We start from the raw sequence: 14,570 nt of genomic DNA on the forward strand, positions 1-14,570 counted from the left end.
ATGGTGGAGACATCCAAGAGAGGGAAATCAGGAAGGGAAATGACAGCAAGTAGTGCAGACGAAAGGGATAACAAGTTGGTGAAGCAACAGATGTGCTGGAATGAGAACAATATAGATGGAATGACAACAATATAGATGGAATGACAACAATATAGATGGAATGACAACAATATAGATGGAATGACAACAATATAGATGCTACTTTGAGAACACAAACTCTCACATCTTTCACAGCACAGAGCGAGGGAGTCCAGGGATGACTGGAGGAGCAATGGAGGAAGCATTGTGGGATTCTCTTGGCGTGAGTACAGTTGGTGAGACTGCATGGAGGATGGTGAAGAACAGTCACTTTAACTCTACCTACATGTACATATTACCTCAACTAACCGGTGCCCCCACACATTGACTCTGTACAGTTGGTGATACTGAGTGGACGATGGTGAAGAACAGTGGAGTGAAAAGGGCTAAAGTTGGTAATGAACAGCCGTTTAGGGTCGGAGTGGGAATCATCAGCAAGGACGTTTTTGTGGGTGACCTGTTAACGGTCTCAAAGATGGTGAAGGATGAATTGGGTAAAGTGGAATCGGTTCGAGTGACCAGGAGCGGTATGATACTGATTGTGTGTCAACAACGCGAAAGGAGAAAGCTTTATGTGGTTTAGGTTAAACATTTCAGGTAGATGCACGTTGATTAAAATGAATGATAGATGGAAGGTCTTACTGTGGTTTGGTGAAGTGGTTCTCCCATCTTATGTAAAACCTGGGTAAGTGAGATATACAGAAGCCGCTGCAGTGTTACAATTGTAAAAAAGTTTGGACACGTGGCAAGTGTTTGTCGAAGGAATAAATATGTCGTAGTCAGATGAAGCATGTTGTAATTGTGATGGGAATCACGTTCCCGAGTTCCCGGAGTGCCCTGTATGGATGAAGGATGTCACAGTAGCTAGGATGATCAGGCCCATCCAGCAGGTGTCCTATGTGGAGGCAGTGAAAATAGCTGAAGGAGTAGAGAAGAGAAGGTAGTTCATGTCCCACAGTCTGCAGTGAAGCCATGCAGGAGAAGGATCCCAACACACTAATAGTGAACAAGTTGGACTTTGTTGTGTTTATAGAGCAAGTGATAAATTGCATTAATAAATTATTAGTAACCTTCGTCCAAAACTAGCAGTTTCCGCATTAGCTTGGAGGAGTTTCAACAACAAAGTTGCGTTTGCATTGCCCTCACTGCCGCAGTGATAAATTGCATTAATAATAAACTAATAAAACATCTAAGAAGCTAGACATCATTGTGAAGGCGGCAAATAGATTTCTGGATCTCCAGGACTTCAGACTAAATGTTACAGGGAGTACTGAATGAAGACGTTCCCCCCCTCCCGGGTTCCTGAACCTGTGTAGGGATCTGAATAGTACCATTTTTGTTTGAAATTCAGGGTAGTGGAGTGAATTTGGTTCGTGTTAATTTTACGTAATTAGTATGATTTGTTAATCCCAAATTGTTTTGCGTTTTGGATATTTTTTACAATCCTGTACAGTAGGTGCCAGCAATACACCTGATGAGTGTAGTCTGACAATAAACCTCAGAGAAGAAGACATGGTAGGAAGCAAAGTGTTGGTCAGTGTTTCCAGTTGACCCTAATTAGATGTTACATTACATTTTGTTTTCTTACTTCATGTAGCCGGCTAGCTAGCCAACATATTCATACTTCGCTTACTCCTCTCTGATAAGATACCGCTGCACAAACATGCTTATCTAGGCCTACACCAGCACTGGTACCAGGCAGTATTAGCTAGCTACGTTTGCGCTGACTCTTAATACATTTAGCAAGCTAGCTAGCCCGCTAACTAGCGATTAGCATTAGCAGCTAACATTATTTGAGCAACACCTTGCTAAGAAAAGACAATCTTTCGCCTTTAATGTAATGGCATGAAAAGAATTGCCAGAATAATATACGATGACTTATCAACAGCTGTAACAATTTGACCCCAACAGGAAATCTACACTGGCAGTTATAGAAAGACCCATTTACTATATAACCATTGATTCTTGAAGAATATAACTTATAAATGCCTCAAATGTTTCAACTGTATTACCCAACCAGAAACCAAAACATAAGCTTGTATAACGCCACTGTTTGTAAACAAATACTATATGGCTGAGGAGTAGGGTCAATCCAAGCGTTCTGACCTCACAATGACAGTAAAGCACCCAAGCTAACTGGCTAACGTTGGATAGCTTGCTAGACACAAATCAGAGAAAACCTCACTCTTACCATTTTACTTGACCTAGCAGAGTTGGTTAGGCTGTTTTCATGTTATCCAGGGTGTTGGTGACTAACTGTGCTGCTGGCAACAATTTAATTCGATTTTTTTTGCAGATGTTTACTTACACCGGCCATATTCAACGGGTGTTGAGCGTTATTAAATTCATCAGTTATTCTGCGCTCTAATCAAGTCAATAAATATTGGGTAGTTAGTTAGAATATAGTTACTATACTGGCAAGTTGGATGTATAAGTAGCCAACTAACGTTAGGTAGCTAGCTCACATACTGGTACATACTGCTGTAAAGATATGCTATGCGTTTTGTAAGGATAGCGTTGCTAACATAACGTGTAAGGTAACTTATTTGAAAAGTCATTACTTTATTACATTGCTCAACATTTGTCATAATTATTTAAAGCAGTTCATTTGTATCCGCTCTCTCGTTGGACTTCGGCTGCATATTTTCCCCCATTTTCTTCTAATCTGAAAACGTTGAAGCCACAACCATTTCCTGAAGAATTGCATTATGGGCCCTAAAGTACTGCGTGTATACTTCGTATTTCTGCGAATTTAGTACGACATCCGGGAACTTTTGGCATACTAACTACATCATACTATGACCAATAAGCAGACTATATACTCAATTAACATCACAAATAGTGCAGTTAGTATGAGTATTCTAACACAGCTCAGGACTCTGGGCAGCCATTTTGTTTGTTTAAAAACTAGGTTGCCCCTTTAAAAAAGCCACACAACAATCAACCAATCTGCAGTTCAACCAATAACAAAGCTGTAATTCCACCACTGTTTTGGTAATAAGATGATGGATGGGGCTGGAGAAATGTAACTAGTCTCAAATTCATAGACAGACCTATGTATGAAAGGACTGACCATCCATGATATCAACATTATAGTTTTAACCATGTTGAGGCTATACAGTGTTGATTTACATTGTTTCTAAACATTGGAGTAAAAAAAGCTTATTTGGGGTTCTGATGGGGTAAAAACAGTTTAACTAAGGTCATGAGGCATGTGTTATATTCTTCAAGAATCAATGGCTATAAATAAATAATTTAAAGTCAAAATATGGATGTAGCAATTGCACATTTCCCCTTTAACACCACACATCAGTTCAACAATCGCAGAGTTTGTGCTTCTGTTTTTAAGACAGTATTTACGAGTGTTAATCAGGGAACGGTTTCTCAAAACCATCTTATTGCTAAGTTCATCTTTAGAACCAGATGCCTTAAGATGCTTTTGGGAAACCGGGACCAGATATCCAGTTTCGTCCTCTTCATTTTTCGATGTGACAGTCATCTCACTCTCCTCTTCTTTCACTGAAACGTCGTAGTCCTCCTCTTCCTCTGTAACGTCTTTCTCTTCTTTCACGGTAACAGCCTCACCTTCTACTTGTTTTTGTATAACAGCCTCCTATTCCTCCTCCCCCTCTTTCACGAGAGCTTCTTTCTCCATCCAGCAGACCGCCTCTTCTTCAGCAGGAACGGGGTTACGTTTGCGACTGGAGCTATGAGGCATGTACTGAAGTCTCTAAGCGGTATAAATCAAAGGAGTGTCACTTTATCAGCAGCACGTGATCAATGACGTCTGAAGAATAATTTCGTCGAACACCTGATTGGTTTGGTATTGGGCTCGTTCGACATTGCAGCCGACATTGCAGGTGGGTGCTGACTGACTAATTTACAAATCACCTTGCATCATAAATAACTACTCATGACTATTTATAAATCAGTCAGCCAATCGCCGTTTACCCACAACGCAACATGGATTTGATGCTGTCGAACACGGCCAGTGGTTTAATATATGACATAATGGCTACGCTGCTACGGCGTGTGACTTCATCTATAATGATGTGGCTGTTCTAAATTCTGTGTCGCTCAAAGCCTTGAGTAATGAACCTATTTTTGACACAATTGGCTGGAAAGAGCCAATGCTTCAGGAAGCGTTGTTTCCCCATCACTACTTTTCAGCATGTTTTCTGTGAATTAGACTACGGGAGTTTTGTAACTTTTTCTCCGGTAATGTTAGTTGGTGTCGCTGACCATAACCGTGCTGGTTGGCTACGCTGGTTAGGCTAATAGCTAGTTGGCTAAATATCTAACGTTAGCTGGCTGGCTAAGATAACTGCATATAGCTAACGTTAGCTGGCTGGCTAAGATAACAGCATATAGGTAATGTTAGCTGGCTGGCTAAGATAACAGCATATAGCTAACGTTAGCTGGCTGGCTAAGATAACAGCATATAGCTAATGTTAGCTGGCTGGCTAAGATAACAGCATATAGCAAACGTTAGCTGGCTGGCTAAGATAACTTCATATAGCTAACGTTCTTTGATATTTTGTTAGATGGTGTTATGTATTTCCAAAATGTTTGTTTACTTTAATTACTCAAGTCATGAGTGCAAACGATTGGTTTAATTTGAAGTTATACATTTGAAGTTATTTCTGTTGTAGTTTACATCACAGGGAATAGGCTGGTCCTCCATATTACATCACACCTGACTTCATCATTCTTCTGAATTCTGATTGGTTTCATGTATTTAATTTATTAACTCCAAAAATAGAACAGTGAGGTGTAACTTTGCAATGGGACTTCTTGTCAATAGGGGGGGCGCTGTTTTCACTTTGGAAAAAATCGTGCCCAATTTAAACGGCCTCGTACTCTATTCTAGATCATACAATATGCATAGTATTATTACTATTGGATAGAAAACACTCAAGTTTCTAAAACTGTTTGAATTATATCTGTGAGTAAAACAGAACTCATTTGGCAGCAAACTTCCATACAGGAAGTGAAAAATCTGAAAACGAGGCTCTGTTTCAGGGCCTGCCTATTCAATTGCCTTATATTTATCGATATGCATGCACTTCATACGCCTTCCACTAGATGTCAACAGGCAGTGGAAGGTGGAATGGGGTGTCTCGCTTGATCTGAGGTCGAACAAGAGCTTTTGGAGTGACAGGTCAGCCATTTTGTCAGTTTTCCAAGGCGCACGAAGGACCTCGACATTGTCTTCTGAAAAGCGTTCGGTATACACGGCGATTGTCTCCGGCTCTGATTTTATTTGATACATTTGATAATAACATCATAAAGTAGGTTTTTTCAACCGAGTTTTATCAGTTTATTCAACGTTTATTGGGACTTTTGGAGTTTTCAGTTCTTTGCGCCAAGAGAGGATGGGAATGTTAGTAACCTTGGCTAGCATTGTGGCGCGAATTCGACAGAAGAAATGGATATTCTAAAACCAAACAACGATTTATTCTGGACCAAGGACTCCTTGTACAAAATTCTGATGGAAGCTCAGCAAAAGTAAGAAAACATTTATGATGTTATTTCGTATTTCTGTGTAAAATATTGACTCCTATTCTCCGCCGTGTTGGTGAGTGCTGTCTCACAATAACGCAAGCTGTATGTTATGGTAAAGTTATTTAAAAAAAAATATAACACAGCGGTTGCATTAAGAACCAGTGTATCTTTCATTTGCCATACAACAAGTATTTTTATGTAAAGTTTATGATGAGTTCTTTGGTCAGATTAGGTGAGTGTCCAAAATATCTCCGGACATTCTGGGAAAATGTTGCTATGTATTCACAATGTATAACCACGATTGCAGCGCTAAATATGCACATTTTTGAACAAAACATAAGTGTATTGTATAACATGATGTTATAAGACTGTCATCTGATGAAGTTGTCCAAAGGTTAGTGATTAATTTGATATCTTTTGCTGGTTTTTGCGAAAGCTACCTTTGCAGTGAATAAATGTGTTTGTGTGTTTGACTATTGTGGTAAGCTAATATAATTCTACATTGTGTTTTCGCTGTAAAACACTTAAAAAATTGGAAATATTGGCTGGATTCACAAGATGTTTATCTTTCATTTGCTGTACACCAGGTATTTTTCATAAATGTTTTATGATGAGTATTTATGTATTTCACGTTGCTCTCTGTAAATATTCTGGCTGCTTTGGTGCTATTTGTGATGGTAGCTGCAATGTAAAACTATGATTTATACCTCAAATATGCACATTGTTCGAACAAAACATAAATGAATTGTATAACATGTTATAAGACTGTCATCTGATGAAGTTGTTTCTTGGTTAGTGACTAATTATATCTCTATTCTGTCAGTTTTGTGAAAGCTACCTATGCGGTGGAAACATGGTGAAAATATGCGGTTGTGTGTTTGGCTATTGTGGTTAGCTAATAGAAATACATATTGTGTTTTCGCTGTAAAACATTTTAAAAATCGGAAATGATGGCTGGATTCACAAGATGTTTATCTTTCATTTTCTGTATTGGACTTGTGATTTCATGAAAATTATATTATATGATATCCCTGTCCCGTTAGGCTAGGCTATGCTAGTCAGCTTTTTTGATGAGGATGCTCCCGGATCCGGGATGGGTATCATTAAAACATTTTTTGGGAAAAATATTTTATTTGATCTTTTATAAACTTTACCATAACTTAACCATTTTATTAACCTCCGTCGCCCAGCACTTTACATTTTTAGATAATAAAGCATTTGACCTTTCCACTGCGTTAACAATGGAGGATTGGTTGATTTCCAGTTGAAGTTTTTAAGATGATTGATGAGAAAAGTATCGTCCAACCATCCGGTAACTTGTTTCATGCGCATCAAAGATGAGGGTGAATTTCAGATGTTCACTGCTTGTATTGATGAAGGAGTGGAATCGATGAAGTTCCTCTGCTGTCCCCTGGAATAGAAGGAACACGTCATTAATGAAGACTTTTTCAGAGCCTGATGAGTTGCTAGAATAGATTGTTAGGGCTGACAATCACATTCTTCTCAAACAACCCCACATACAGTTACGCATAATTAGATGCTAATTTTTTTAAACTACAATGACCATAATGACCTGAGCACCTACTTGTCTTGTCTGTGTTTCTTTTACACATGCTATGTAAAAGAGACGGAAGAATGTGTAACATGGTCAATGCTATCTGGGATTCTTGGGACATCCCCACCCTAAACCCTAACCTTAACCCTTAACTATTTTAAATATCAACTTCAATGGGCTAGGGACGTCCCAAGGATGTCTCTACCTGAAAATATATGATCTAAGTGATTGATAGTTGGTATTCAGCAGTCATAAAGCCTTATTTACTTTAATGAACTACTAAAATAGTGATTTTGTCAGACAGCAGCTCTACACTTTATTGACTGACTGATCCATTCATCCTTCCATCCCTCCTCAGCCTTCCTCTCCTCTGAAGACCCAGTGAGGGTGGAGCTCAGTCAGAGAGCTGTTGAGGGACTGGTTAGGAAGAACACTTCTACAGCCAAAGAGGTGAGAGGTCACACATGGTTTAGATGGTAAATATTTATGTTCCCTTAGCGGTTCATCACGATAATTTCTCACCCCTTTTGGCTGTATGAAAGTTAATTTCCCCTCAGGCACACACATTTGTTCTTTGCTATTATGAAGGTCATTTGTGTAGAATGTACTTTTCCCCACTCATTCACCCCATCTCTTTAAATTGGTTATGCATATTCAGTGGCCTGGCTGCATCCAGACTGTCTCAAAGGCCCATCCTGGTAGATCTGAACCGAATGCAAAGTGATCAGATGACAGAAGTCACATTTAGGTGCCAGGTGTAACTGAGGCCCATCCTGGTAGATCTGAACCGAATGCAAAGTGATCAGGTGACAGAAGTCACATTTAGGTGCCAGGTGTAACTGAGGCCATTGAGTGTTTTATATAATATGACTAAATGTGTTTCTGTGTTGCAGGGGCAGTCAAGAAATGGAACGGCAAGGCCACAGAACATAAGCAGAGCTGTGGGAGACAACCTCAAGCCCCTGGTAGAGCCGGGGGTGGTGTTTACCACTCCACCACTCCTTCAGCAGGCTGGAAAAGTGGGATTGACACTGTTTTTCATACTAAGATGGAGGGTCTGTTGATTGGTCAGTCATTGGGTTAATTTGTTGAAATCAAATCAAGCTTTATTTATACAGCACATTTCAGACATCGATGCAACACAATGGCTTCACAGGAGAAAATAAACAGAAATATTTAGTACACAAACAGAAGACTAACAACTGAAAGACTAAAGAACATTCTAAGGAAATGCCATTGATTAAAATATTAATTGGATGCAATATCCAACCCAAAATACAAGCTTGTTTTTTTAAGAGGGGCTCTGAAAGACACTAGTCCACTGAAAGTTAACTAGTAACAACCACTGGGACCTAAAAGAAACCCACCATGAGACCCACTAAATCTGCCCAAGAAGAGGAAAACAAAAGAAAAACCCACACCAAACTTAAAGACAGGAAGCAAACCAAAAAGCTGGAGCAACTAAAGGTGTTGACTCTCCACATCTATCAAGACAACTGGACCACTGGGCCAGACACTCTTAAATAGAACATGGACCAGCTCAGGTGAAACACCTTCCCACTAACGAGATGGACAAACCAGCACAGGTGTAACACATACTGACTAACGAGGTGACACCAATCAGTGCGCCCTACATGCTGACGTGCTACAGTCCAACCTCAAAATATAAATGAAAAACCAAAGCCTGTAACACCTTCCCCCTTAAGACAACAAATAAATCCTATATTTTTTATGGACAAGTTCGCTCACCACCAACAGAAAACAACTTCCATTTCACATTATAATCAACTACAATGCTTCACCTTCACCAATATAAACATGGTGTCTACTGGCTGTCAACAATTAAAAACAAGAAAAAAACACTTAGTACTAAATAATAAAATACATTAATTTTTTTCAAATTTTCCTTCTATAGAATCCTAAACTCCATTAGCTTCTAGAACTCTCGTCCACTTTTTATTTAACTGATGCAGGATTTGTAATAAATTTGATCATAGACGATTGATTATTATTCTGCGTCCATATATATATATATTATTTCTTTACCTTTATTTAACTAGGCAAGTCAGCTAAGAACAAATTCTTATTTACAATGACGGCCTACCGGGGAACAGTGGGTTAACTGACTTGTTCGGGGGCAAAAATACATTTTTACCTTGTCAGCTCAGGGATTCGATCCAGCAACCTTTCGGTTACTGGCCCAACGCTCTAACCACTAGACTACCTGAAAGTACATTGAAATTAAGTTGTTTTCAAGTAGTTTTTAAAAAATACATATTTTCAACTATCACTTTCAACCACAACTGAAAGAATATTGGACGTCAGACAGTCTTCTTTTCAATGACATGTTGCTAGGTGAGATAGCCCCAATATCAAAACACAGTTTTAACTTGTCCAAATCAATAACCAATGTGCAGAAACAGTTTCTGATATATTGAAAACCTAAACATAAAATGGGCTATATACACAAACATCTGCCACAATAATCACATTACTTGTATTTTTTAAACAAGCACCTTATAAACTGCACAAGCACCAAAAACACTGTTGTTTTGACAAGTAGCAATAAATCACTGATATCGATTAGGGGGGAAATTAGGTTGTACGTGCTGTTGAAACTAACACAACTAAACAAAACACATGGAAATGGGAGATATATTTTACCTCACTGGTTAGAGGACAACCTGCAGAAGACAGTCAGCTATATTTTGGAGTGATGCATTTAAATTTAGGGGTCGCAAAACGAAGGAACGCAACACTTATTTGTCATCACTCAACGATATCATGTTGAAATCAATTGTGTGACAGAAGGGAGATGAGGTTGCACGTCCTGTTAAAACTAACAGCTCAAAAACCACACGAAATTTGGGAATAATGTGTACATCACTGGTTAGAGGACAATTTTTGTTAAATCACAAAAATAGTACTCTTTCAATTCAGAGCCTGGTATTTTCCCAAGGCTAATATCCATATCACGCTGAAATCAATTGAATGGAGCAAATGTTTAGGGTTCTACATTGTGAAATTCCTTAAAATACTCCTTCTACAATGTTAAAACATTCTACATTGTGACATCATTAAAATACTCCTTCTACAATGTTAAAAACATTCTACATTGTGACATCATTAAAATACTCCTACAATGTTAAAACATTCTACATTGTGACATCATTTCATTGATTTCATGAAACAACTCCATGTATTTTCTGATGTTTAATCAGAGATATTTTATCAAAGTATCTCTTGTCACACTGAACACAGCTATGAGGTTTCTCTCCTGTGTGTGTTATCTTGTGTCGAGTCAGATGGCAAGATCGACCATAACTCTTCCCACATTGATCACAGCTGTAAGGTTTCTCTCCTGTGTGTATTCTCTGGTGTTGAGTCAGAGAGCCAGATCGACCAAAACTCTTCCCACATTGACCACAGCTATAAGGTTTCTCTCCTGTGTGTGTTCTCCGGTGTTTAGTCAGACAGCTAGATGTAGCAAAACTCTTCCCACATTGATAACAGCTATAAGATTTCTCTCCTGTGTGTATTCTCTGGTGTTGAGTCAGAGAGCCAGAATGACCAAAACTCTTCCCACATTGAACACAGCTATAAGGTTTATCTCCTGTGTGTGCTCTCTGGTGTTTAGTCAGACTGCTAGATGAGGTAAAACTCTTCCCACATTGACCACAGCTATAAGGTTTCTCTCCTGTGTGTGTTCTCTGGTGCACTGTCAGATCACTAGATGCAGCAAAACTCTTCCCACATTGACCACAGCTATAAGGTTTCTCTCCTGTGTGGATTCTCTGATGAATTTTAATGCCTGATGAGGTGAATCTCCTCCCACAGTCAGAGCAGCAGTGAGTTCTCTTCCCTGTGGATCTCTGCAGGTGTTTATTGAGGTGTTCTGATCTGGAGGGACTCGTCTCTGCCTCGTCAGCATCGTGAGGTTGTTGAGGCTCCCCAGAGGATCCACGATAGTCCCGTATCTCTCCTGTGTGAACAACAAAGTCAGACAGATGATTAAAGGCCCACAACAGCGGTAATCCACTGTAAAAGGTGATGCCAACAGTGTAGCCATGATGTTGTACAACAATTGATGTCTGTAATGAATGTTAAAATGATTTAACAATCGTCTTAAAATGAGCAAGAATAGTCATAGTTTGTCTTGCTTTCACATTAGTAGTAACATCAATGATTGTAGGCTAGAAATAAGTTATTCATGTTGTTGAAACCCTAAGCAGTGTGCCAGATGACTTGGTCTCCAATATAGGCCCCTTTCTGTGTTTGCTAAAATTGCGGCACGAGGGCGATGCACATGCAATTTGATTGTAGAAACTCCTCCCTGCTAATGAGGAAACCGATAGTTATGGATGTACTATATCTGCCTGGAGCAAAAATGGTGAGCAAATATTTTAGTTTTTCACAATGTATTCTGAATGTGAATGGGGGGAAACTCAGGGGAGTAACCTCCATTTCCAGGTTGCTTATAAGAACATTTCACATTACTTTGGATTATAAGTGTAAGGCTTGTTTGAATGTCCTGCTTAATATAATGTTTGCTACAGTACAGTATTAAAAATTGTGTAATTATTGAAGAACTGCGTTAATGACAGTATCCATTTGGGTGTTGTCAATAAAGTTAAGATATTTTTTAAATTATCTTACCTTTAATTTAACCAGGTAGGCCAGTTGAGAACAAGTTCTCATTTACAACTGCGACTTGGCCAAGATAAAGCAAAGCAGTGCGACAAAAACAACACAGAGTTACACGTGGGATAAACAAACGAACAGTCAATAACACAATAGAAAGTCTATATACAGTGTGTGCAAATGGAGTAAGGAGGTAAGGCAATAAATAGGCCATAGTAGCGAAGTAATTACAATTTAACACTGGAGTGATAGATGTGCAGATGATGTGCAAGTAGAAATACTGGTGTGCAAAAGAGAGAAAAAAAGTTAATAAAAACATGGGGATGAGGTAGGCAGTTGGATGGGCTATTTACAGATGGGCTGTGTACAGCTGCAGCGATCGGTAAGCTGCTCAGATAGCTGATGCTTAAAATTAGTGAGGGAGATATAAGTCTCCAACTTCACCAATTTTTGCATTTCGTTCCAGTCATTGGCAGCAGAGAACTGGAAGGAAAGGTGGCCAAAGTAGGTGTTGGCTTTGTGGATGACCAGTGAGATATACTTCCTGGAGCGCGTCCTATGGGTGGGTGTTGCTATGGTGACCAGTGATCTGAGTTAAGGCGGCCTAGCAAAGACTTATAGATGACCTGGAGCCAGTGGGTTTGGCGACGAATATGTAGCGAGGGCCAGCCAACGAGAGCAGTGGTATATGGGGCTTTAGTGACAAAACGGATGGCACTGTGATAGACTGCATCCAGTTTACTGAGTAGAGTGTTGGCGGCTATTTTATAGATGACATCACCGAAGTCGAGGATTGGTAGGATGGTCAGTTTTATGAGGGTATATTTGGCAGCATAAGTGAAGGATGCTTTGTTGAGAAATAGGAAGCCGATTCTAGATTTAATTTTGGATGGGAGATGCTTAATGTGAGTCTGGAAGGAGAATTTACAGTCTAACCAGACACCTAGGTATTTGTAGTTGTCCACGTATTCTAAGTCAGAGCCATCCAGAGTAGTGATGCTGGACGGGCGAGCAGGTGCAGGCAGTGATCGGTTGAATAGCATGCATTTAGTTTTAGTTGCGTTTAAGAGCAGTTGGAGGCCACGGAAGGAGAGTTGTATGGCATTGAAATTCGTCTGGAGGTAAATTAACACAGTGTCCAAAGAGGGGCCAGAAGTATACAGAATGGTGTCGTCTGCGTTGATGTGTATCAGAGAATCACCAGCAGCAAGAGCAACATCATTGATGTATACAGAGAAGAGAGTCGGCCCGAGGATTGAACCCTATGGCACCCCCATAGAGACTGCCGGAGGTCCGGACAACAGGCCCTCTGATTTGACACACCCACCTGTAGCACACGCTCCAGCAGGTATATCTCTCTGGTCACCCCCAAAACCAATTCCTCCTTTGGCCGCCTCTCCTTCCAGTTCTCTGCTGCCAATGACTGGAACGAACTACAAAAATCTCTGAAACTGAATGACCACTTATCACCCTCACTAGCTTTAAGCACCAGCTGTCAGAGCAGCTCACAGATTACTGCACCTGTACATAGCCCATCTATAATTTAGCCCAAACAACTACCTCTTCACCTACTGTATTTATTTATTTTGCTCCTTTGCACCCCTTTATTTCTATTTCTACTTTGCACATTCTTCCACTGCAAATCTACCATTCCAGTGTTTTACTTGCTATATTGTATTTACTTCGCCACCATGGTCTTTTTTTGCCTTTACGTCCCTTATCTCACCTCATTTGCTCACATTGTATATAGACTTATTTTTCTACTGTACCTACTGATATTACTGTATTATTGTATGTTTGTTACACTCCATGTGTAACTCTGTGTTGTTGTATGTGTCGAACTGCTTTGCTTTATCTTGGCCAGGTCGCAGTTGTAAATGAGAACTTGTTCTCAACTTGCCTACCCGGTTAAATAAAGGTGAAATAAATAAATAAAATAGATCAGCAACGGTGGCTTCAAACAGTGGATAGTAAGTAGCCCACCTTTGGAATAACTATGTATAGTTATAACTGTAGTATCCTGTATAACTGTAGTATCCTGTATAACTGTAGTATCCAGTATAGCTGTAGTATCCTGTATAACTATAGTATCCTGTATAACTGTAGTATCCTGTATAACTATGTATAGTTATAACTGTAGTATCCAGTATAGTCTGGGAGGAGGTGAAACCACTCAGGCTTATTTGATGTGATCTAATGTTTTGATCATCTAGTTTTCCTTACAAGCATTCAGTCACCAAAGGGGGTTCGGTCATTCCTTTGTTTATATACTGTCTCATTGACAAAAATATTTTGGATTATTTGTTTACATCATTCCTTTGTCTCAACCCAGTACACAGTAAACGTGCCGAGGTTCTAATGTTGCCAAGGAGAAACATTTTATTTATTTATTTACAGTTTGGAGGTCTGACATCCAGGCGACACATTTTATTATTTATTTACAGTTTGGAGGGTTGGGGGTCTGACATCCAGGCGACACATTTTATTATTTATTTACAGTTTGGAGGGTTGGGGGTCTGAAATCCAGGATACACATTTTGTTATTTATTTACAGTTTGGAGGGTTGGGGGTCTGACATCCAGGATACACATTTTGTTATTTATTTACAGTTTGGAGGGTTGGGGGTCTGACATCCAGGCGACACATTTTATTATTTATTTACAGTTTGGAGGGTTGGGGGTCTGAAATCCAGAATACACATTTTGTTATTTATTTACAGTTTGGAGGGTTGGGGGTCTGACATCCAGGCGACACATTTTATTATTTATTTACAGTTTGGAGGGTTGGGGGT

General features: G+C 39.5%; 1 pseudogene; it reads left to right on the forward strand.

Moving 5' to 3' along the window:
• The first annotated feature begins 436 nt into the window (after positions 1 to 436).
• The window catches only part of LOC120032756, a 43,019-nt pseudogene continuing 28,885 nt past the window's right edge, over positions 437 to 14,570 (forward strand).

The sequence above is a fragment of the Salvelinus namaycush genome, chromosome 39, assembly GCF_016432855.1.
Source record: "Salvelinus namaycush isolate Seneca chromosome 39, SaNama_1.0, whole genome shotgun sequence".
Lineage (NCBI taxonomy): Eukaryota > Metazoa > Chordata > Actinopteri > Salmoniformes > Salmonidae > Salvelinus > Salvelinus namaycush.